Below are 26,386 nucleotides of genomic sequence, written 5' to 3' on the forward strand. Positions count from 1 at the left end.
TGTGTGGAAAAAGGGAAAGAAGGTAGAATATGCAAGGTAAAAGTAGGAATCCATAAGTATGATGAAACATCTAGAAATTGCTAAACCAATCGACTGGTCATAAGCTTGACCAGGTAATTATCGTTTAGCGATCTATCCGCTAATAAAGAAATGTGGAAGTCATATCGGAGTCTGCCACTCTATATAGAGCAAGAATGCCTTAGTAAAACAGGGAGATAGCATGTTTGTTTCCTTTTTAGTTCATACTTCAGCATGATGGGGGTTTAGTTATATATTTATATTAACAAAGAAACTCACTAAGTTCTTTTAAACTTATGAGATTTTTGGCCTATGTTTGCAGGACTCGTTGGGTGAATAAGGAACTTGAAGAGGGGTCAAGCCAGACCTTGTAAAACCAAGGAACATCGTCACTAAGATGTCATGCACATAAAAGAGGTACCTTCAAAGGATTCGCCTCGGGATTGGATATATTGTAACTAAGTAGTTTTCTTAGAATTTGAATTTTCAAGGTAGTCAAATTATGTTTGGTTTAAGTTTCCAGTTGTAAGAAATATTCGAAATAAAGTCTTTTGATGAACATTTTTATTAAAGTTTGATGTTAGACTAAACCGGTTCAATTGCGACACTCTATACCCAAACTCAAGGATCGGGTTGGGTAAGGGTATTACAAGTAAAACCTATGATAGAGTTGAATGGTCTTTCCTTTGGAGCATGATGATCAAAATGGGTTTTGTGGTTTCATGGGTGGAATTTATTGTGGATTGTATTACTACAGTTTTTTATTTGGTACTAATAAACAATAAGGTAGGTGATTCTTTTAAACCGGTAATAGGACATAGATAGGGAGACGTACTTAGTCCCTATCTCTTTTTAATTTACATTGAAGGCCTATCACTGCTTATGCAATTAGTGAAAGAGAAAGGTTTATTGTTGGGAGCATGTAACGACCCAAAAGTCAGTGGTGTCAAAAAATATGATTTCAGGACCCCGTTTCTGTAAAACGGATCCGTAAATATTTTATTAGATATTTACGGGGTTATATAATAGGTGAATTGAGTTTTGGATAGGCATTTTTGTTGACTTAGAGTTTAATTATGGTACAATGACTAAATCGTAAAAGTGGTAAAAGTTTGAACACTAAGGAATTTAATAATTAGAGATAAGGATAGGGGCTATTTAGGTAAATATACCATCTGTATTATGGTGGCCGGTTTTTAACTAAAGTGTACATTTATATTGTAAAAATTTAGTTTAATTAATATTATAAATAAAACATGAATAAAAAAGGAATAAAATATAGAAAGTGGAGAAACAAAACAATTTCCTATTAATTTTCATTCATGCAACCTGGAAACAGGAAGAAGAAAGAAAGAAGTTCGACCTTAAGGATTCTAATTTAAAGCTTTAATTTGGTTAATTCAATTTAGTTATTTTCTTGTAATTTTTATATTTTTGGAATCTTGGTAGCTTAAATCTAGCTGACCCGTGTGTTATTTTTTAGAACTGTTAAGTTTTAGAATGATGTCGTTGATGAATCCTTGAAGTTTTATGTATTAAATGGATAGATTTTAAGCTTAGGAGTGAAAAATAACTAAATTGTGAAGTTAATTTGTAGTTTTGTGCAACAGAGACTAAAATGCAAAACTCTAAAATTTGTGGTAGAAATGAGAAATATGAGGTCTTAAAAGGACTATAGATGAATGAACTTGAATATTTGATTTTTAGATTGAATATTTCGCTAGTATCGATTTTAAGGACTAAATTGAATAAATTTTAAAATATGTATGACTTTATAATTGATTGTGAATTGAGGGGAAAGTAATGCTATGGTTATATTAATATTCAAAGCTAAAGATGACGTGGGAGTATCAAAAGGAACAAGGAAAGCAAAAATCGGTGGCGAGCAGTTCAAATTTCGATAAGTGTTTCTATGGTCTAACACTTGTTTAATTTTCATATTTTTATGATATTATATAACGTATAATGCTATGACCAACTATTTAGTGATAAGAGAAACGATTTGGAATATTTACAATTGCATATCAAGACAAGTACCAAAATATGTATGTGCTTGATTATGGAGTTGGATTATATTGCTATTGAGTATGATTTGGATAGAAGCATTGCAAATATAGAAACTAGAATATGAAGATGTATTCACTTTAGTCGTACAATAAGAGGTGAAGGTGATTAAGGTATCAATGGACTAGACTTAACAAAGCAATCCTCGCCAGGAAACCTGGGGTGGTAGGTCATCGTTGCTGGGCAATTCGGGATGACATAAATGAATTATGAAACCATCATTGTTGGGAAATTAGGGGTGGTAAGCCATTGTCGCTGGGCATCCCAAGGTGGCAGGTTATCGTTGTTAGGAAATCTAGGATGACATAAACGAATTATGAAACCATCGTTGTCGAGCAATCTAGGGTGTTAATCCATTGTTGTCGGGCAACCTGGGATGGTACTCAATGTGCCGAGTAATCGAGATGACATCAAGAAGTAAACAAAGATGGATTTACAAGTCCGAAAATTGTAGCAGAACTAAAATGCAAAAGAATGTTCGTGAATATTGAAAGGAAAAAGAAAAGAAGTTGATGATCAAAATCATATTGAAACTTAATGGCATAGAACTATTCCATTAATCTAAATTCTTATAAATTGAATGATTTTATTATACCATCTTAATGGATAAAGATATATGATGTCCATGAAACCAACTAAAAATCCGACTAAGGCAAGTGCATCTATCAATTAATAGTATAGCTACGGTGAGCAAAGATATCGTTCCCACGATGACTAAAAGTACTAGTAATTACTATCTTTCTAATATTTAACCGAAAAATTGGAGTGATTAGTTAAAAATAAAATTAACTAAAGAACACAACAAAGAACAAATCAAAAAAATAATCCATTAACAACCAAGAAGCGAAACAATACCCAAGAAAGATTTCACCTAGACTTCATCTGTCATGATCAATCTATATTATGCAATTTCTTCACTTAGTATCTTGATTTGTAGAAATCCCTAATTTATGCTAATATCTCTCTTCAAGACTAAGAACAACTGACTCTAGGTTGATTAGTTGAAATTTCTTTTTAATTAAAACCCCTATTATCGCATTAACTCGATCTATGGATCCCCTATTAGATTTGACACTAATCTGGTATATTCATGTCATCCTATTTCTAGGATTGCATGCAACTCCACTCAAGTATGCTAGATCTACTCTTAAACAGGATTTGTTCCTCCTCTGATTCAAGCACATCAAACATGGATTAATAGTCTAGAAATATTAAACCAAGAATTAAGCATACATAATTGAAAATTAGATTCAAGTATTTATCATGTAAAACAGAAATCAAAAGATAGAATTCATCATAAAGTTCATCTCCTTAGGTATTTAGAAAATTAGTTCATAATCGTAAATAAAAACGTCTCAAAGACAGTATAACCACAAGAAATAAAGAAACTCGTAATAAACTTCAAAGAAATCAAAAGGTGATATTCAATCTTGATGGAAATTTGCTTCAGACTTGGCTTCAATGGTGTTTTTCGAGTTGTTTTCTTCAATATTCTCTGACGGGTTACTCCATTCTTCTGATATTTGGTATATATAGGTCTTAGAATGCCTCAAAAACCTAAAAATTACATTTTTTTCACGTTTTTAGAGTGCAGTTCACGAAATCCACACGGTCTGGCACAGGGTCGTGTGGCTCACACGGCCGTGTGTCTAGCCTGTGTGGCTCCTGAAACTTACTCTGATTTTTTGATATTCACTCATTTTTTGCTCCTTTTGTTCCCGAATTCTTTCCTAGACATAGAAACATGAATTTAAAGGATTAGGAGCATAAAATTCACCATTTTACATTGAATAAACATCCAAAAGCGCATTAAGAATGAGGCTAAAACATGTTAGTTTTGGCATTTATCAATATAAGGCTTTGCTTATTATGGGGTTTTACTTTTTGTGCGCAGGTTAGGTCTGTAGCTATATTTTGTGTCTCACTTCAGCATCCAATTAAGGCCCCAAAATCCCTAAAGTTTGTATTTCATTTTGGTTGTGTAAATTGGAATGTACCTAGGGTTGCATTTTGAATGTTTTATATAATGGTTGGTAATTAGTTTTGTGGTGTTTATAATGATAGGATAAATAGTTGTGAATCAAATGAATAATGATGTATGTATATAAGAAAATGTTTAAATTGATTGTCTTCTATTTGAATTGATTGTTTTTCTATTTGAATCAATTCATTATTTTTATTGATATGGTTGTGGAAAATGTTGGAATATGCTTCTTTTAAATTGATTGTCTTTCTATTTAAATAAATTGTGTTTATGTTAAATCGATTGACTTTCTGTTTGAATCAATTGTTTTTCTATTTGAACCGATTCATTAGTGTTTAAATAGATTCTTTTCTACTAATATGATTCATACCCCAACATAAATGTCTGCATGTTTACTGTTACTTATTGTTCGATAGGAATGCTTAATATGATTTAATTGTTGTTATAGATTTGATAATCTAATTGGTTGTGTATCTTTTGTAATGGTAATGTAATGCTAGATTATGAAATGTGTTTAAAGGTTAATGCTATGTGATCTATGTTAAGAAAGGTATAAGGATGAATTGTTAAATGGAATGAATGTTTGGTGTAAAATGTTTAGATGAATTAAAATGATTCATTCTGAGTTGAATGTGATAGAGGTTCCTTGAGGCATATTGATTAGAAATAGGATCGAAATATATCTTTAAATGTGATTTTTGTGCACTTGGAACAAGTTTAAGAGTTGGTTGTTGCATGTATATGGCCTAGGTAAAAGTTGGGTTTAAATAACTTGATTGTAAAGGCATATTTTGGTCTACACAGACTAACACACGGCTATATGTTTGACATGGTTTTTGACATGGTTGTGTGCTCTTTAGTAATTAGAAGGTTGCAGGTTAACACGACTTTAGTATGTTACACGGTCTTGGCACACGCTCGTGTGGAACAGGGTACATGGTCTCATTTTGTTACATGGTCTAAGGATAAGGCCGTCTAAATCTCTTTCACATGGTTTCAATTTGTTACACAGCCTGGAAACACGACTGTGCTAATTTGGCACACACAACCATAGCCTATGACACAACCTGGGTACACGACCATGTGACCCTTATTATTTGAAATTTCTATACTTTTCATTTAGCTTACAATGAAGTCCTTACATGTTCCCAGTTTGATTTAAAAGCTTTTGTATGTCTAATTGATATCTAGTTTGGTTACAATTGACGTAAAATAAGATTATTCGTGATGTTGTATGAAATATTTAAATTTAAAATGTGTTTTCAACTGCTATATGTTCTGTGATCTATTATGGCATATTGTAGCTCAAGTCCGGTGACTGGACCAAGGTGTTACAGAGGAAAAGTGTCGCCAAGGAGCAACGATCACCCATTTACTATTTGTAGATGATTGCATTTTATTTGGGGAAGCGATTCAAAGGAGTGTTGGAATTTTGCAGAATGTCCTAAAAGAATATGAATCGTGTTCAGGCCAATACATTAACTTGGATAAATCTTTCATATTTTTAGTTTAAATGCTTTGGAGCATGTTAGATATTCAGTCTCTCAAATGACACAGGTTTAATTTCTTCCAAATATGGTGGGTAGAAAGAACAAAATGGCTTTCCAGCTTTTGGAAGATAGAATGCTCAAGCGTATGAATAGTTGGTGTGTTAAGCCTCTCTCTCAATGTGGTAAAGAGGTTTTTATAAAAAAAAAAAAGCATTTTGCGAGCCATACCAATTTACTCGATGTCCTATTTTTTGCTACCTAACACTCTTTGTGTTGATATGGAGCACATTATTAGCAAGTTTGGTGGCAGAATTTTAAGGGTAAAAAGGGATACATTGGTGCAAGTGGAATAAATTATGTAACCTAAAGGAGGATGGTGGTTTGGGATTTAGAAGTTTAGAAAATTTTAATTTGGCTATTCTTGCTAAGAAAGGGTGGCGATTATTTAATTATCTAAATTCCCTATTGGCGCATACGTTAAAACCAAAATACTATCCGAATACCACTTTCATGAGGTCGAGTTTAGGAAATTACCTATTGTATATTTGGAAGAGCATTTGGACCACAAAAGGGTTGCTCCAAACTGATATATGTTGGCAAGTGGGAACAGGGGCCAATATTTCAATATGAAATGATGCTTGAATACTGGGGCCTACAAATTTCAAGGTACACAATAATGTTAGAAACATGCATTTGAATACAATTTTTGATCTAATTGACCAAAGGTTAAGGCATTGAAGGGTGGATCTCATTACCAAAATTTTCTCTTTTGAAGAGGCAAAACGTATTGTATGCATTCCCCTTTCTCGGCACCCTCAAGAAAATAGACTGGTCTAGTGAGGAGAAGTGACTAGCGAATACACGGTGAGAAATGGCTACAAAACCTTAGTACAAGGAACTAATACTGTTGAGACTAGATTCTACCCTATTGATTACACTCCAGTTTACAATAAATTGTGGAAGACAAATTTGCCAAAAAAATAAAAATTACGAATATGAGGATATTCAACAATTACATTCCAACTTTTAGTAACCTACATTACAGAAGGCTCAGAAGTTCAATAGTTTGCCCTTGATTGTCAAATGGTAATGAAATTGTAGAACATGTCTTTCAAGATTGTATCATTGTTAAAGATATATGGCATCAATTAGATATTCAGTCGTCTCAAGAGGTTTCATAGTTTGGATTTAGAGATTGGTTGGGTTCTATGGTTTTTGCTATCTCAACCAAGAAATGTAGAATAGTGTTATGTGTGCTTCGGGTCATTTAGAAAACAAGGAATAAAGATTTGCATGAAGGGATAAAGCAATCTTTGCAAGAATCAGTTCATGTTATACAGTAATACATCAGAAACTTAGATGCCATTAGTCTGCAATTACCTGATCGAAGAGTGGTGTTGGAAAGATGGCATTCACCAAAGCCAAATCTTATCAAAATAAAATTTGGTGCTACATTTCTAAACCATACAAAGAAGTCAAGTTTAGTTTTAGTGGGTAAAAATTTAGAATGGATGGTTTTGGGTTCGAGAATGATATTTAATTCTCACATGCCTTCTCCTTTTGTTGTTGAAGCACTTGAATGTCTCCAAGCGGTGCAAATGGGCCTAGATTTGGGGATTAAAAGCGTGGTGGTTGAAGGTGATGCCTTTCAATCATCAAAAAACTATGTGCAGTCCATGAAGACAGATCTGTTATTAGTGCCTATATTAAAGATTCTAAATCATTAAGTGAGGCTTATAACATGTGAATTTTCAAAATTACATCAATGAAAGAAAACAATTTGGCACATCTTTTTTCTATAGAGGTGAGACTGAAAAAATTTTATTGTGAAGTTACAACATGAAGTTAATTCAACACTGCTCAGAAGTCTAATTGGTGGTTTGAATTATCTTACACACACTAAACCCGATATTGCTTTTTTTGCTACTGTTGTGTCTAGATTTATGCATAGTCCTACAAAACAACACTTTGGAGTAGCAAAAAGAATTATTCCTTATGTTGCTCAATTTGAAACAATGAGAATCGTTTTGGCATTGGCTACTCAATTGTAATTATTTGTGTATCAATTTGATGTGAAATCTTCTTTTTTGAATGGTCATCTAGTGGAAGAGGTCTATGTCTCACAACCACCAGGTTTTTTTGTCTGTCGCAATGAAAATAAAGTTTACAAGTTAAAAAAAAATCTCTTTACAGGCTGAAGCATGGTCTTCCTCGTTTTGTATATGATCTGTTGTAATTCGATATAACAGGTTAAACTAGTTTTCGTGCTTGAGGAGCTTGAATATGAGAAATTTTAGTATGTTTTAGTTATGTTTTCTTAGTTTAGTTTAAATTTAATAAAAATGTATTTTGAGTTTTTTATTGACCTTAGGGGCTGAATGAGACCTAAATGCAAGATAACATACTTAGTAAGTGTGCAAGAGACCATTCAAAGGCATAAGAACACAAAGTTGGTCACTGTGTTGCAACATGGGGAGTTCAATGTCACAACATGAGAAGCAGGATGCCAGAATTGTTATACTACCTACGGTGTAATGACCCAACCAAGGGATGTCGCGACACACCCCTGAAGTTACCCAGAACCTTAGCATACTACCTTCAATGCTACGACACAGACACTAGGGTGTCGCGACACAGGCCATGTATGAGAATAATTATGAATCAGGGGGTTTTAGCAGGTACAATGGAATTAAACACGAGAACGTCAGCCGATCTAGGGTTGAGGACGACGATTACCCTAATTCTATAAATAGGCTCATTTAGCGCTTATGGAGGACAACTTTAGGTACTTTCAGTTTTTATTTGTAATTTACTTTTCAGTTATTTTTTCTTTTAGGCTTTAGGTTTATTTTTAGCTCTTTTATTTTAATGTTCTTCGGAGAACTTACTTTGTAGACGAAATCGATTCTTAAGGATTTTCAGCACTTCAGTTATTGAATACGAAATAGGATTCTCTAAACTCTATTCTTGTCATATTCTTTATGCATACATTTTCTATCAAGTTTACGATGTTTATTGATTTCATGCGAAACTAATCCTCTTGTGGGGGATTAGTGAGTGGAGGTGTGATTAACTGATTACTATGTAGGGTTCACTTAATGGATCAGCAGTTTGGGAAAAGAAGAATTTAAACCCTAGGCTTGACGACCCTAGGAAGTTATTTAGGTGAGAATTGACCCAAAATTGGTATGGCCTACTTGTGAACACCTTAGCCCCAAACCGATCTGGATAGTGAGGTTGAGAGATAAGTAGTTCTTATCGACTCATTAGTTTAGTGGAAGATTGAGAGATCCTACTAGGGTAATGACTATTTGATTAAATAGAAACCCGAAATAGGAATTAGTTATGACCACCAAAGCAAGCTAATCACGCATAGCTAGATTTGATCAAGTTTATAATTTAGTTTTGTAAGTTCCTTTTATTTATGTTATTTTCATTATTTTATTTATAAAAACCAAAAACCTTCATTTATGTTCTATCGTAATATAGTTTATTTAAATTACTAATTAGATCTATTTACATTCAGCTTAAATTTAATTTAGTATTAGCGTCCCTTGGTACGATCCTAAGAATACTCACCTATTCTGTTGTAAAACTATATTACAACCTGACCCGTATACTTGCAGACACCACCTCTGTTTCATATCTTGTAGTTGCACTACTCATTCTGGATGCTAGTACGTTCGGAGATGGTTAAGTTGTTAGCGTTGTTGCCAGAGAGGCAATGTTATTGAGTTGATTTTAATTTTTACTTTCTGATAGAATAATAAGGAAATTTATAAATTATAAATATGAATTTTATTTTATTTTTACTAATTCTTTTCTAATTTCAATGTATGATTTGTAGTAGGGGCACGCCTATAGAGGCAGCTACTAATCCAAAGAAAATAATTCGTAGGAATTGTCGACAGTAAGAACAGATGCATAACCAACCACCTGCTACAGGTAATTTACCACCTAATAATCCGTTGTTGGACAAGATTAACAACAATAACCCATACGACTTACCACCACCACAGCTACCCTCAAACATACTTATGGTGCATGACGAAAAAACCCTAAGGGACTATGCACTATCGAATCTGGAGATGGTTCAAGGAAGCATCACAGGGCCTGCCCTCACAGCTAACAATTTTGAAATAAAATTGACCATGATCCATATGATCCAAAACAATTTGCAATTTTGAGGCACAGTGACGGAGGACCCAAATCAGCATTGAAAGCGATTCCTTCAGCTTTGTGATACATTTAAATATAATGAGGTTACCGATGACGCTATTCGTCTTTGGTTGTTCCCCTTCTCCTTAATCGATAACGTCTTTTCTTAGTTAGATTCGCAGGCACCAGGATCCATCACGACATGGGATGAACTTGCAGGAAAAGGCCTACAAAAGTTCATTCCTATTAGTAAGACGGTCCAACTGAGGATAGAGATCACAACGTTGAAGCAGTTAGAAGGAGAAATCTTTCGCGAAGCTTGGGAGCATTTTAAAACACTGATACATAAATGCCCACATCATAGATTACCTAACTGGCTGAGACTACAAAATTTCTATAATTGGTTGGATGTGCACGCACGTTCAGGACTAGATGAAGCTGCAAGAGGATCCCTAATGAATAGAACATACGAAGATGTGTATGACTTGATAGAAAATATAACAATGAGTTCTTGCCAATGGCCAACTGAATGCTATACATATGACCAGAAACCATCTACGGTAAAAGCTATATAGGAGGATGATAGATATGACCGCCTCCGAACGTACTAACGTCCAGAGTGTGAATACTAAACTAAAATATAGAATTACGAGATGGTATCTGCAAGTATACAGGTCTAATTGTAATATAGTTTTACAACAGAGTGGGTGAGTACTCCGAGGATCATACCCAAGTGAGGAGAGTGCTAGATCAATTCTAACCTAAACACTAAAAGATCTAATTAGTACGTTCTATTTAGTTATAGTACGAAAAAAATAAAATAAAGGATTTTTTGAGTTTTTATAATAATAAAAATAAAACAACATAAAAAGATAAGATTTAAGAGATTAAAAAGGAAGAATAAATCAAATCTGATTATGGGTGATTAGCTTGCTTCGGTAATCTCCATCCATTGTCATCACGGGTTCTTTGTCAATCAACTAGTTGCTACCGTAGCAAGATCTTTTGATTCTCCACTAACATAACGATTCAACAAGAACTACTTATCTTCCGACATCACAGTCCTAGCGGTGAGCATTCGATCGAATTGAATCGAATCAAAAATTTTCGAGTTAATCGAGTTTTCGAATCTCATTTTATCATCCTAACTTTATTTGAAGCTTTCTCGAATCGAGTCGAGTGAGATGGAATTCGAATCGAATTGAATCGAATATATTTGTTTGAGTTAAATTTTAAAAAATAATTTTGGATCCTTGTAACCACTGTCACTCATCATAATAAAATTTATCCACCTTAATCAATTTTTTATTAACTTTCATCACCTCATAATTTATTTATTAATTTTTTATATACTGGTTAGCTTCTTTGCTTGCTTAGTTGTTTCAATTATCTTCAGATTCTTGTCACTATGTATTTTGAAATTAAAAAATATATTAAATGTAAAAATATGATTTTTTAATAAAAGTTATTTTAAAAATAAAATGTGAAATTGATACCAATATAAAATTTTAACACGAATATTTTATGGCATAATTAATAATTCAATTTTAATATAAATATTCAATATGACTAAACAATTCAATAATAAATAATATAAAATATGAAATTTAATTTAATAATATAAATAGTAGATATAAATAAAATTATTACAATTTATGTTTAGTGATTTTTTTGGATAATTTTGATTTTTTATTTGAGAGTAAAGGGTGAAAAGTAAAAGTTTAGGGGGAAAATAAAAAGTTTTGGGGAATAAAAGTTTGAGGGAAAGTAAATAGGGGGAGTAAAATTTTGGAGGGAAAATATTAAAAAAAAATTGGAGGGGGGAGGGTTTGGGGTAGATGAGAGGTGGGATGGGAAGGGAATAAAAGTTTTAGGGGAAAAGTGGGAGGGAGTAAAAATTTTTGGGGAAAATAAAAGGTTTTGATGGTTTTTGGGAGTAAAATTTTGAAAAAAAGTAAATGGGAAAGTAAAATTTTAGTGGGAAATGGATTTTGGGTAGATTGGAGGGTTGGAAGGGGAGGGGAGTAAAAGTTTTTTGGGGAAAGTGGGAAGGAGTAAAAGTTTTGAGGGAAAAGTAAAAATGTTTGGGAGTTTGGGGTAAAAATGTAAAATATTATAGTTTGATATTCGAATTATTTGAATTATTCAAGTTATTCGAATTCGAAAACTCAACTCGATTCGAACTCGAAATTTGAAAAAAAAATTCGAGTTGATTCGAATAACACGATCAACTCGAATAACTCGATTCGTTTAACTCGAAATTCGAATGTTTTTTTATTTTTCAAGTCAAATCGAGTTTTGCTCACCCCTACATAGTCCAGACTGGTTTGGGGTTAAGGTGTTCACAGATGGGCAATACCAATTTGGGGTCAATTCCCACCTTGATGACTTCCCGGGGTTGTCAGGCCTAGGATTCTTTTCACGTTCTCCGTTTCCCAAATAGCTAATCCGTTGTGTAACCCTACAAAATAGTTAACAGATCATACCTCTACTTGCTAATCCTCCATAGAAGGATTAGTTCCTCATGGCGTTCGTAAACAATATATAATCGATGTAAAGAGAAAGCATGCTAATTAAATCGACAAGATAGAGTAAATAAAAGAGCCTGATTGTATTGATATTAAGAATAAATCCACAAAGTTGAATGATTCCACAATCCAAATCTCTTGAAAGAAAACAACAAACAAATAAACTAAATTCTAGAAACCTAAGAAAGAAAACGAAACTAAATCTAAAGAAAGAAACTAGGTTAATGAGAAGGTGTCTATAACATGTGCCAAAGGAGCCTATTTATAGCCTTCAGGTGGCTATCGTTTAAGCCTAGGTCAACTGATATTCCCAAGCTTTAAATTCGATTGTACGAACCAAAATGCCCCTGCTTTGTGTTTTATTTGTGTCCCTGAGTCAATGTCGTGACACACTATGACCTGTGTCGTGACATAGAAACCAGTATGCTCCTCTATATCCATCTTCAGGGGTATGTTGCGACACCCTCAGTCTTTGTCGCGACACCGAAGGTAGAATTCAGTTTTCTTCATCCTGTTCTCTATGTTGTGACATTAGACCCCTCGTGTTGTGATATAGAATCTAGTATCGACCTAAAAGGCCTTCTAATGGTCTCATGCACACTTACAAAGTACGTTAGCTCTCCTTTAGGCCTCATTCAGCCCTTAAGGTCAATAAAAGACTCAATTTGCACATTTTATTGAATGCAAGTAAATCTAAATAAACTTAACTAAAATGTAATAAAAATGCTTGTATTCAAGCTCTTTAAATGTGAAAACTAGTTTAATCTGCTACACTAAATTACGGTAGATCAAGATACCAACAAATTGTAGACAGACTCAACCGCATAGAGTCCTCATCTAGTGCGTCATCTATATATGGAGGAGACAAAACTCTCTTCCATTACATTAATAATCCAACTGAGGATGTCAACTACATCGAAAATAGTGGCGGAAACCCTTATTCAAACACTTATAATCCCAGTGGAGAGATTACCCAAACCTGAGATGGGGAGAAAACCAAGGAGAAGGTAACAGTGTGGAACCAATTAAAAATGCTAATTATCAACCTTCTTATTTACAGCTGCCTCGGGAAACGGCCAAACCAAATGACCATACTGTATGTGGTCAACACTTGGATCGGATCGAGGGAGAGATGACGTCGATGAGAACTGAAGTAAAACAGGTGCAGTCTCAGTGCACCAATACTACAAAAACATTGACTAAGCTAGAAGATCAGATGAGCCAATTGATTATCATGATGGGATACATAATAAGGCAAATTGACACAGAAATCCTGAGCAACACAGAGAATAATCCCCAGAGAGAATGAAAAGAACACGTAAAAGTGATTGCACTTCATTCGACCATAGTACTGAGTAGCCCAGAAAGCCCAACTCAAGAGAAAGACAAGGGGGATACAAATGATTGTCATAAAGATCCTCAGGAAGTTGAGGTTAAGCCAAAACCAGAAAAAGTAACCAAGCTGGTAGCTAAGCTGGAAGATAAGCCAATAGGAGAATCTGTATTGGTGAGGGTATCGTTCCTTTCACGGTTAGAAGAAAAATAGAGACGAGACAAGGAAGAATTTGTATGTTCTCTGATCTTATTTAAATCTTTGAACGTTAACTTACCATTATTAGATCTAGTTGAGAAAGTTCCTAAGTACGCCAAGTATTTAAAAGAAATTATGTCTAGGCATAGGAAAATAAAAATAGGAGAGCAAATTAGCGTCAGCGCCTCATGTAGTGCAATTATTTCAAAATAGATACCCTCAAAACTAATAGACCTGGGGAGTTTCACAATACCCATAGAGATAGGGGACATCCATTTTACTAAGGTTCTATGTGATTTAGGAGCCAGTATTAATTTAATGGCCTTATCTATTTATGAAAAACTCAGGTTAGGGGAGCTTAAAAATACTCGGATTACACTACAGTTAGCTGACAAGTCTTCAGTACAATCGAAGAGGGTACTTAAAGATATGTTCATTAAAGTGAGGAGTTTTATCATCCCAACTGATTTTATAATTTTAGATTTCGAGTAAGACCATGAAATACCCATTCTACTGGGTATGTAATTTTTAGCAACATCAAGGTTCACCATTGACATGGAAAAAATGAGTTAAAAATGATGATCAATGGGGAGACAGAAATCTTTAAATGTCGTCACCAGTAAAATGAGGAGCATAGGGAAAAATTAGGGAGACAATGCTTCAGAATATCTGTAAAAATCCCTAACTACTTTTAACCAGGGAAAGTGTTCTTCATGATAAGTGCAAGTAAAAAATGTAAGTTTAGAGAACGAGATTAGCGAAGGAAGGTGGAGTGGCATGACGGATGCTAGACCAATTCTAACAAAACCACAACTTGAGGAGGGTTCACGTATAAATTAATCGAGTTGACGGATGAATTCGGCTGCAAGACTTAACATTCTTAATTGAATTTTAACTTTATGTACATTATTGTATTTTTTAACTAACTGATAGTTTATACTTAATTCTTATTAATTTTTTGTTTAAATAGAAACTGAGACACTTTGAAAGTAAGCAATTTGAGCTAAAAAATAGTCGATGCCGCAACACGTCACCTCTGTGTCACAACACTGTGCCCAAATTCAAAAGAATCAAGAAAATCATCTCGACATCGCAACATAGGTCCTCTGTGTCATGACATAGAGGAAAATCTACCAAGGATTCCAAAATTTCAGAGGGTGTCGCAACATCGAACCCCGATGTCACGACATCATAATCCTGCCAGGGGTTTCGCGACACAAAACCCCTATGTCACAACATCGATGTAATTTTTTGAAGGGGCGACCCCAACCTGATTGCGTAACCCACCAACTTTTAACTTAATTTTACCCGATTTTTAACCTTCAAATACTTGCTTTAAAATCTAAAAACTCCTTTAACTTAAACATAAAACTCCCTTAACTTCTAAACTCTCTCAAATTATCTCAAAATTCTTCAAACCCCAACTTTCCCTTATTCTTCCCTTTTGTTTTATTTTGTTGCAATCTTTTCTTCTTTATTTTGGTGTAGGTTATACATTAAGCATTCATACGGGAGGTCACAACAACACCTTTAAAGAAACAAGTAAGACTTCAAAGACACAGTTAAAAGTTCCAAACTTCAAATTTTACTATTCTATTACTTTTGAAATACATTAGTCGAATTTATTAGTTTTTTCTAAGTTTTAATATCGAATATGCCTCCTAGGAAGAGTAGAAAAAACAAATGTAAAAGAACCACCTTAGGTTTAAAATACTTTAAAATTTCAAAACCAAAATGCCAAAAAGTATTTCCTCGAGCTTCAAGGAAAAACCTTTATTCAGGAAAGGGGATTTGAACCACCGATAGTTCTTTGCACTGAAATTTTGCCTTCAGTTCGGTATCATAGAAGGGAGCGTTTCTGTATGATCCCAAAAGAAAATGTTATTATTCTTCTTGTGCATGAATTTTATTTTTCTCTTAAGAACGAGAACACCCAAAAACCACATGGTGTCATGTGAAAATTGTAACAATGCAAGGTAAGGATGTGCCCTTCTCCCTGAAAGAGATTTGTAAATATTTTGATGCTCCATATTATGACACTGAATATTTAGAAAACACTGATCCAATGGGATTTCAAGATGTCGATATGTAAAGAATTGTTAAATACTTAACTAAAAATCGAGGTGAAAGGAACCTTCGACCAGATACTATACCACCGACCAATTTCAATCAAGCTATAATGTTTCCTATAGCTAAAATGTGGATGCATTTTATTGAATAAAAAAATATGCATAAGGCAATGGATCCATCAAATTATGAAGCGTTACGTTATTGGCCAAAAGGTCGATATTTTCTTTCCTTATCTCCTGGCGGCACTTTGCAAGAGTGCAAAGGTTCCAATGGAAGAGAACGAGCAGTTCATGTGCCCAACAAAGAGCTTAATAGGTGATTCTATGTACACTCAATACGTAGAAATCAACCGAAAGCATATCATAGATTGGAACTAAAGGAGAAAAAAAAGATGGATGTCTCGACCTCACTCGAAAGAAAAGTAAAATCGACATCTAGACAAGAAAGGAGCTAGAGCAGTAGTGCAAAAATTGATGAAATAATTAGATGGATGCAAGAAACAGGCCCTGTTCTTCAAGAATTTGCAAGGCGAAACAACATGAGAATACCTAATTATCCGCAAGATATGTTCGGCCCAACGCATCTGAAGCATGAATAAGATGAGCAAAAGAGTGAGGAGCAGAAAGAAAGCAAGGATGAGGAAGGAAAAGGGAATGAGAATATGGATTTTGATGAGGAGGAGTATGATTAAATTTTTAGTTTTTATTTTGCGATTGTATTAAATTTTGGGATAATTTTTATTTTATCATTTTAGAAGTAGGATTAATCATGAACTTTTATATTTGTTTTCTACTTTAAGTTTTCTGTGTAGGAACTCTGCATGATAGGAGCATGACATTTTTTCGAGCTAACAACGAAAAAGGAAGGAAGAACCCATCAGTATATTTAAGCAATGTCACGATCAATCGGGTAACTTCTTTCTTTATCTTTCCAAGGTTACACATTGAGGGCAATGTGTTGTCTAAACTGTGGGGGGTAACATAGGAAATTTTTTTTTGTTTTCAACCTTTTCTTTTAATTTTTTTATTGTTAAATGTGTACTTGATCCTATAGAAATATAAGTGATTGGTTAGGAGCATGTATATAGGTTGATTATGTTTACTATAAATTTGGCATGATAGTTAATGATTTTAAATTTTCTATTATTAGACTACTAAGTTCTATATATTACACTATAAATAGGTATTGCGTAATTGAATATACCAAATGATATAGAGAATACAGGGAAACGAGCATGCAAATATATATGATAAATAGTTGAATTTGTGATTGTTCGATTGATTAAATTAGTGAATATTGAGATACCTAGGGATTACCTAAGGCATTATTTGGTATATAGCCAGAGCCAAAAAGCTAACCCTATTTATTCATCCTTATTAGCTATTTTGAGCCAAAAAACACTTCTTGATGAACCATCATACAAAACCCAACCTAAAAACGTTAATTTGTAATCACCCTTATTCTTTGGTCCTGAACTGTACGACTATAGAAGTCTTGTAACATCCTAAATAATAAATGGTTAGATTTTAGATGTTAACAAGAAAAAAATCCTAGCCTAGTGGTTAAAAGCTTGGTAGAAAGTGTAGAGAACCAAGGATCAAGCCTCATAGATTGCATTCTAATTTTATTTTTCCCCTACACTTCCAAAAGACTCAACCCACATTAGGCATCTTAAATTAATGTTTTTCTTTACAAATAGGCTATTTTCCATTAGACCTCAAACATTTACTCAACCCAAGTCTCTAAAAGTCCCTTCCTAATATAATTAAAATTCCTATTTGTTATTTTAGCAAATAAAAACCCTACCTCTACTCTCATCTTCATATAATCTCAAGAAAACCCTTTGTTACAACCTTATTTTCAAACCTTATCACTGGAAATTTCTTTAAATTCTTTAATCATTGAAATAAAGCCCTAATCCATCGTCTTCATCAAAATAATTGGATCTTGCGTCACTTACTCATCAAATTCCTGTAAAAAAATCAGTAAGTATTTTGTTCCCTACCAATTAGGACTTTTCAATTTTACGTAACAACGAGCTTTAATAGATTAATCAACTCACTATTGAATCGTTAACATTTTTTATCAAAAAACCCCTCAAATCCTATAAACCTATCCACAATCGTCATGTTTGGTCAATTAAAAGACCCTTGTAGGAGTTTGGATCAAGCTTAAACGTGAAGTGGTCACTTGAGATCCCGAGAAAGTAATGTGGGTGACTTTTTACAAAAAATTAGGTCAAAATTCGAAACAGCCATGTCCCATGTTTTCCCCTTATATCCGCGCTTCACACATGGCCTGAACACATGGCCATGTGGCTCCTGCACCCTTCTCCCTTCGTGCGCACACAAGCTAGAGCCCTACACATGATCGAATGCACGGCCATGTAGAACTATTGCATATGGCCTGGACACATAACTGTGTGGCTCCTACACCTACACCTCTTCGCATCGCATAAGGCCTGGGGCCACGCATACGGGCTGGACACATGGCTATGTGGTCCCTGAAACCTAGAAATTTTAATTTTACCTTATCTTTACTTATTTTATGCAATTCAGTCCATGATTAGTTTTTTTAATGGCATCTAGAGAACTAGATCATACAATTAGGTACTAGATTAAGAATAGAACAGCTAAACATGTGGATGAATAATTTTATAACTTACATAATTCTGATTGCTAACATAAATTCGTGAGTGATACCATGCTTCTAATAGAGTATGATTGCTTAGGAATGAATGTTTAAATTTGTGAATGATTATATCTACATATTAAATGATCTGCTTGCCAAGTAAATGTTTCACTCATTGATATGTTTCTGCTATAAGATGAAGTGTTGAATGATTATTGAATGATAGAATTATAAGTTTTGATTATTTTGTATATGCATGGGGGGAAAGTTATGAAAGGTGGAAGAAACGACAGTTTATACTGCATATAAGTAGGTCTGTTGTGTACTCATAGATGAGCAGATTCCAACCGCAACCTTATGTATAGAGTATCCACGATTTTCTCTGACAGCTTTTATCTGAGAGGAGTTGTGGATCCTCAACCAAACAACAGCTTGTCTGCACCCATATGTATGAGCGGAGTAAAAAGGTAGAGGGGGCTCTGGGGAACTCCTTATTTGAAGAGCTACTGGTCGAGGGTAGGATTTATGAATGCTAATTTCTTCGATTAACTAATGTTACATGACATACTATGCATACTCATTGTAAAGTACATGATGAATTGTCAAAACTGATAAGTGTGCATATATCTATTTTGCTTATCTAGAGTGATAGTAACTAAATTGAATTCAACCAAATGTTGATTGCTTTGCTTATCTATAATTGTGTTACTAAATTGAATTCAACCAAATGTTGATTGTTTTGCTTAGCTAGAGTGATAGTAACTAAATTATCGTATTATTAAGTTTAATATGTAAATATGATTATTACGATTAACATGTCTATTCGAACATGATTAGATTTATTGTAAAGTGTTTCCCACTGAGCCTGTAAATCTCACTCCCCTATTTTTAATCGTCTTAGATAATGCAACGGACTATGACGCAGACTTTACACACGTAGGGTCTCAGCTTGCCGTGAACTTTATCTAAAGCACATTATTATTTCGTACTTATAGTTGTCAATATTGACGTTATTATTGTTTATTAATTATATGGGTTGGGGAATAGGGTTTTATAAGTTATCCATTTAGGATGCTTGATATGGATTGTTAGGAAATCCTATAATTAGTTGGACTGTTATTTAAAAATATTATTAGGGATATATTCATGTGATTAAGTATAGTTTATATTTATATATGTGTCTAATTAATTACCGATTTATTTATTAAGAGTATGTTAATAGATTGTCGTGCTATATTCTTGATGATTTTTGTAAAAAGATTTACTTGAGTAAAATAGGTTTAGAAAGCAAAATTTTGATTTGAAAAAGATCGAACCACTTCGGTGGTTAATGTAATCTCTTTAGCTCGGGTCTATCGTCTAGGCTGGGTTTAGGTGCTTACATTTTATGGTATTAGAGCCTAGGTTTTCTAAAAATTAGATCGTAAAAGTATAGAAAAGATGCATGCATGCATACATATTATATAGAAATGGTATTTTGGGAAAATCGTACCGTGAGAATTTGTTAAAACTAACTCTTTTGTTGCAGGGAGACAAGCTTGAGACTTCGATGTCGATTCCGCAATAGTTTATTTGATGTTTAGTTATGATAAAGAAATAAATTGAATTGAGAACCTTAAGCTGCTTATGATGAATGAATGAGATCTTGATCATTTATGACCAACTGAATTAAATCTTTGAACTTTAGATATACTTTAGTTGTAGCATGAACTTATGAATAAAACTATTGATAAACTGAAACTTTGGGATTGTAGTTATAATTTGAAGCTAATACGTATGAACCTTTTATGGAAAATTGTAGATAACTTTAGTTTATCCAAACACTCGCATCTAGAATGAGTACTCAAGGCAAGCGTGGTAGGGGTAGACCTCGTAGGATCGCACCTGTAGAACTGACCACTGTTCAGGGAGGGGACCCTAATTATAACGATGATTATGTTGAGAACTCGACAACAAATGGAGGTGAAGGTATGGGAAACAATTGGGAAAACGATGATGATGCCGTAACCCAGGCAATATTAAGGGTTTTAAAATGAATTATTGGTGGTCGAGGAGGATCAGGGAGCCGCGCTACCATAGTAGAGAGACACCGGTCAAATGAGGCTAAAACATTTAAGGGGGTTTCTTGGTATGACTCATACTACAATTGAGTATTGGTGGGAGTCGACTAAAAAAAGTTTGGAGGATTAGAGTGTACACTGGAACAAAAATTAAAGGGTACAGTGCCTTTATTAAGGGAAGAGGCCTATCATTGATGACAGGCTGTTGAAAGGGATACTCATGCTGAACGTATCACTAGGGAATATTTTCTGGAAGATTTCCAGAGAAATTTTGTGGGTGAAAGATATGTGGAGGCTCGTAGACTTGAATTTCTTGAGTTGAAACAAGACGATAAGTCAGTACCTGAATATGAGGCTGAGTTTTTGAGACTTAGTTATTATGCCTAGGAAATGATAACCACTAAACAAGTTAAGAGTGTGCGGTTTGAAAATGGGTTGCGTAGTGATATTCATATGCAGGTTCCCACTCATCAGGAAAGGGTATTTGAAAGTTTGGTGGAGAAAGCTAAGATTGCTGAGGATACTAAAAAGGCAACTCATATCGAATGGGAGAAAAGTAGAAGTTCAGTTAAGAGATATTCAGGTAATTCTGGTTCGGACACCCAACCTATCAAATGAACCAGAGAAAATAAACCATAACAAAAGGGAGTTAAAGTGGATGATAAAAATGAAAACCCATGTGTGATTACTGTGATAGGCGTCATCTGGGTGAGTGTTGGAGAAAGAAATGTGCTTGTTTTGCCTATGGGCTGATGAACCACCTTATTAGAAATTATCCATAGCGAGCGGGGTCGAATCAAGCTTCGACCTAAAACCAGAAGCCAGCCCAACCACCTTCTAGGGACAAGACCAAAATCAAAATAAGAATGTAAGTGCCAACCGAACCGAGGCTAGACAACTTGCCCTAGTCTACGCCATAAGAGGTCATGGTGAAAAGGATTATACTGATGTTATATCAAATACATTCATTATTAACTTCACCCCATATCTCGCTCTAATTGATATAGATTCCACCCACTCCTATGTATCTTGTAAAATTTCAGAAAAGTTAAGTGTTAGGGTAGAAGAGAAGAGACTATCACGACTGTAACAGTGTTAAGCCCTTTGGGACAATTTGTCACCATTAATAGAATCTATAAAATATGTTCGTTAAAGGTTCAAGGGATTGTGTTTCTTGTTGATCTTATGGAATTACCTTTTCAAGAGTTTGATTTAATACAGGGTATGGATTGGTTAGTCGAACATAAGGTGAACTTAAATTGTGCTAAAAAGAGGGTAAATTTACAAACAACCAGGGTAAAGAAGTTGTCATGTTTAGGGAATGTAGAAGTTATCTATCTAATGTGGTGGCAGCCATAGTTGTCGAAAAGTTAATTCGAAAAGGGTAGGAAGCTTACTTAGCCTATGTGTTAGATGGGAATGACAATAGCAATGCTTTAGACAATATCCAAATTGTTAAAGAATTTCCCGATGTATTTCCCAAGGAATTACCAGGAATACCCCAGATAATGAAGTGGAGTTCATAATTGAACTTATGCTCGAAACCAATCTTGTATCTATAGCTCCTTATCGAATGGCCCCAAAAGAATTACACGAACTAAAAATCCAACTTTAGGAACTTTTGGATCATGGGTTTATTAGACCTAGAGTGTCACCATGGGGAGCCCCAGTCCTTTTCATTAAAAAGAAAGATGGAACCCTTAGGTTTTGCATTGATTACCGTCAAATAAACAAACTTACTATAAAAAAAATATCCTCTACCTAGAATAGATGAACTGTTTGATCAGTTTCGGGGAGCCACAGTGTTTTCAAAGATAAACCTAAGATCAGAGAATTACCAGCTTAAGGTTAAAGAAGAAGATGTACCAAAAACCACCTTTAGAACCTGTTACGGTCATTATGAGTTCCTTGTAATCCCGTTCGATTTAACCAATGCCCCAACCGCTTTTATGGACCTTATGAACCATGTATTTTAGCCCTTCCTAAATCATTTTTTTGGTACTCATTGATGACATCTTAGTCTATTCCAAAATTGAACTTGAACATGATAAACACCTTAGAAAAGTACTACAAATCCTCTGTGACAATAAACTCTATGCCAAGCTGAGTAAATGTGAATTCTTGCTTAAATAAGTTATGTTTTGGGGACAGTGGTATCCACCAAGAGTATTCGAGTATATCCCAAGAAAGTGGAAGCAATTCTTGAATGGAAAAAAACCCACAAATATTTATGAAATCTACAGTTTTCTGGGCTTAGCAGGTATTACCACAGATTCATTGAAGGATTCTCCCTAACAGTTGCCCCTCTCACTAAACTCCTTAAAATTGATGTTCCTTTTAAGTGGACAGAAGAGCAACAAACTATCTTCTTGAAGCTTAAAATCGTTTTAACTCAAGCATCTATATTAATTTAACCTGAATCTGGGAAAGAGTTTGTGATGTATAGTGATGCGTCTTACATCGACCTGGGATATGTGTTAATGCAAGATGGTAAGGTAGTAGCCTATGAATCAAGATAGTTGAAAACTCATGAATGCAATTACCCAACCCATGATCTAAAATTGGTCGCAGTATTCTTTGCTTAAAAAATCTGGAGACACTACCTGTATAGAGAGAAATGTTATATCTATACCGATCATAAAAGCCTCAAATACCTCATTAACCAAAAAGAATTAACCTTAGAAAATGGATATGGTTAGAGTTGTTGAAAGATTATGATTGTGTGATTAATTACCATCTAGGGAAAGCTAATGTTGTAGCAAATGTCCTAAACTAAAAATTGATAACTAAATTAAGAGCAATGTTTACAAGGTTAAGTTTGCATGACATGGAAGTTTGTTAGCCAAATTGCAAGTGGAACCCACTCTTACTGAAGAGATCAAAGCTAAACAACCTTTAGACATAACCTTGTTGCCCCACTTTAAGCAAATAGAACTGGGGAAATTTGAAGTTTTCACGTCGAATGATAAGGGAGTATTGTGTTTTCGATGAAGGTTTTGTGTACCAAAAGATAAAGAATTAAGGCAAACCATACTTCAGGAAACATATACTAGCCCTTACGTCATGCATCCCGAAGGGACGAAGATATAGCAAGACGTGAAAGAGTTATACTAGTGACCAGGTTTGAAACGAGATATAATAGATTTTGTGGCCAAATGTTTGACTTGTCAGCAAGTGAAAGTGGAGCACCAATTTCCTTCTCGATTATTGCAACCTATTAAAATTCCGTAATAGAAGTAGGAATGCATAACGATGGACTTTGTTAGTGGGTTACCCTTAAAACCAACTAAGAAAGACTCAATTTGGGTAACAGTGGATCAGTTAACTAAGTTAGCACACTTTCTAATAGTATGCAAAGATTATTTGCTACAAAATTTAGCAAAATTATACATCTCTGAAATAGTAAGATTACATAAGGTACCCATGTCCATTATTTCAGATCGAGATCCCTGTTTTACATCTCAATTCTGGAAGAAACTACAAGAATCATTGGGAACTCGCTGAGATTTTAGCACTGCTTTCCATCCACAGTTTGATGGTCAATATGAGAGGGTAATTCAAATCCTAGAAGATATGCTAAGAAGATGTATTATTGATTTCCAAGGCAGTTAGGAAGATCATTTGCACTTAGCAAAATTTGCATATAACAACAGTTTTCAAACAACCATCCAAATGGCTCTACATGAATCATTATATGGACAAAAGTGTAGAACCCATTTGTGTTAGATTGAATTGGGAGAAAGAAAAATCCTAGGTCCCAAGTTGGTTCAGGAATCTGAAGGAAAAATAAAGTTGATTCAAAAGAGATTGAAAGTAGCTTCCGATAGAAATAAATCTTATGCCGACCTTAAAAGAAAAAATATCGAGTACAACGTGGGAGATCAAGTCTTCCTAAAAGTATCCCCATGGAGAAAGGTGTTAAGGTTTGGTCGAAATAGGAAAATTAGTCCTCACTTCATAGAGTCGTACCAAATCATAAGGAGAGTTGGTCATGTGGCTTATCGACTTGAGTTACCACATGAATTAGATCGTATCCATGACGTTTTTCATGTCTCCATGCTAAGACGTTACCGTTCTGATCCATCGCATATTGTGCTCATCGAAGAAATTAAGGTAAGACCCGATTTGTCCTTCAAAGAAGAACCCATTAAAATTCTTGAAAGATATGTGAAAGTTTTGAGAAGGAAACAATCTATTTAGTGAAAGTGTTGTGGCAAAACCATGGAGTTAAGCAAGCTACTTAGGAAACGGATGACTCATTCTGTCGAAAACACCCTCATTTATTCGAAACAGGTAAAAAATTTTAGGACAAAATTTCTTTAAGAAGGGGAGAGTTGTAACATCCCAAATAATAAAATGTTAGATTTTTAGAAATTAATAAGAACTAAATCCTAGCCTAGTGGTTAAAAGCTTGGTAGAAAGTGTAGAAAACCAAGGATCAAGCCTCATAGATTGCATTTTAATTTTATTTTTCCCCCACACTTTCAAAAGACTCAACCCACGCTAGGCATCTTACATTGATGTTTTTCTTTACAAATAGGCTATTTTCCATTAGACCTTAAACATTTACTCAACCCAAGTCTCTAAAACTCCCTTGGTAATTCAATTAAAATTCCTACTTGTTATTTTAGCAAATAAAAACCCTACCTCTACTCTCATATTCATGTAATCTCAAGAAGACCTTTTGTTACAACCTTATTCTCAAACCTTGCTACTGGAAATTTCTTTCAATTCTTGAATCTTTACAATCAAACCCTAATCCATCTACTTCATCAAAATTATTGGATCTTGCGCCGCTTACTTATCAAATTCATGTAAAAAATTAGTAAGTATTTCGTTCCCTGCCAATTAGGACTTTTCAATTTTAGGTAACGACAAGCTTTAACAGATTAATCAACATGTTACTGAATGTTTAACGTTTTTGTCAAAATCCCCCTCAAATCTTGAAAACCCATCAATAATCAGTGCATTTGGTCAATTGACAGACCCTTGTAGGTGTTTGGATTGAGCTTGAACTTGGGGTGGTCACTTGAGATCTCGAGAAAGTAAGGTGGGTGACTTTTTATGAAAATTTGGGTCAAAATTTGAAACTGCCTAGGTACACATGGTCCTTCACATGGCTATATCCCTTGTTTTCCTCTTATATCTGCATTTCGCACATAGCCGTGTGGCTTCTACACCCTTTCCCCTTCGTGCACACACGTGATACAGCCCCGCACACGGGTGAATGCACGATTGTGTGGCTCCTGCACCTGTACGCTTTCACATCGCACATGGGCTGGACACACGATCGTGTAGCCCTTGAAACCTAGAAATTTTAGTTTTGTCTTATCTTTACTTATTTTATGCAATTCAGTCATTGATTAGTTTTTTTAAACGCATCTAGAGAACTAGATCATATAGTTAGGTCTCGAATTAGGAATAGAACTGCTAAAGATATGAATAAATAATGTTATGATTTACATAATTATGATTGCTAACATAAATTCGTGAGTGATACCATGCTACCAATAGAGTATGATTCCTTAGGAATGAATGTTTAAATTTCTGAATGATTATATATACATATTAAAAGATATGCATGCAGAGTAAATGTTTCACTCATTGATATGTTTCTACTATAAGATGGAATGTTGAACGATCACTGAATGATCGAATTATAAGATCTGATGGTTTTGTATATGTATGGGAGGAAGTTGTGAAAGGTGGAAGAAACAACAATTTATACTGCATTTAAGTGTGTCCGTTGTGTACTCATAGATTAGCAGATTCCAACTGTAACCTTATTTATGGAGTATCCATGATTTTCTCTGACAGCTTTTATCTATAAGGAGTTATGAATCCTCAACCAA

General features: G+C 34.4%; 1 non-coding gene across 1 annotated transcript; it reads right to left on the reverse strand.

The window, feature by feature from the left end:
• Positions 1-9,974: 9,974 nt before the first annotated feature.
• On the reverse strand, positions 9,975-10,081 carry LOC121215058 (small nucleolar RNA R71). Its single transcript, XR_005910794.1, has one exon. It is a non-coding gene; the product is annotated as a small nucleolar RNA R71 (small nucleolar RNA).
• Between the last annotated feature and the right edge of the window lie 16,305 nt (positions 10,082-26,386).

The sequence above is a fragment of the Gossypium hirsutum genome, chromosome D02 (genome assembly GCF_007990345.1).
Source record: "Gossypium hirsutum isolate 1008001.06 chromosome D02, Gossypium_hirsutum_v2.1, whole genome shotgun sequence".
In the NCBI taxonomy this organism is placed as follows: domain Eukaryota; kingdom Viridiplantae; phylum Streptophyta; class Magnoliopsida; order Malvales; family Malvaceae; genus Gossypium; species Gossypium hirsutum.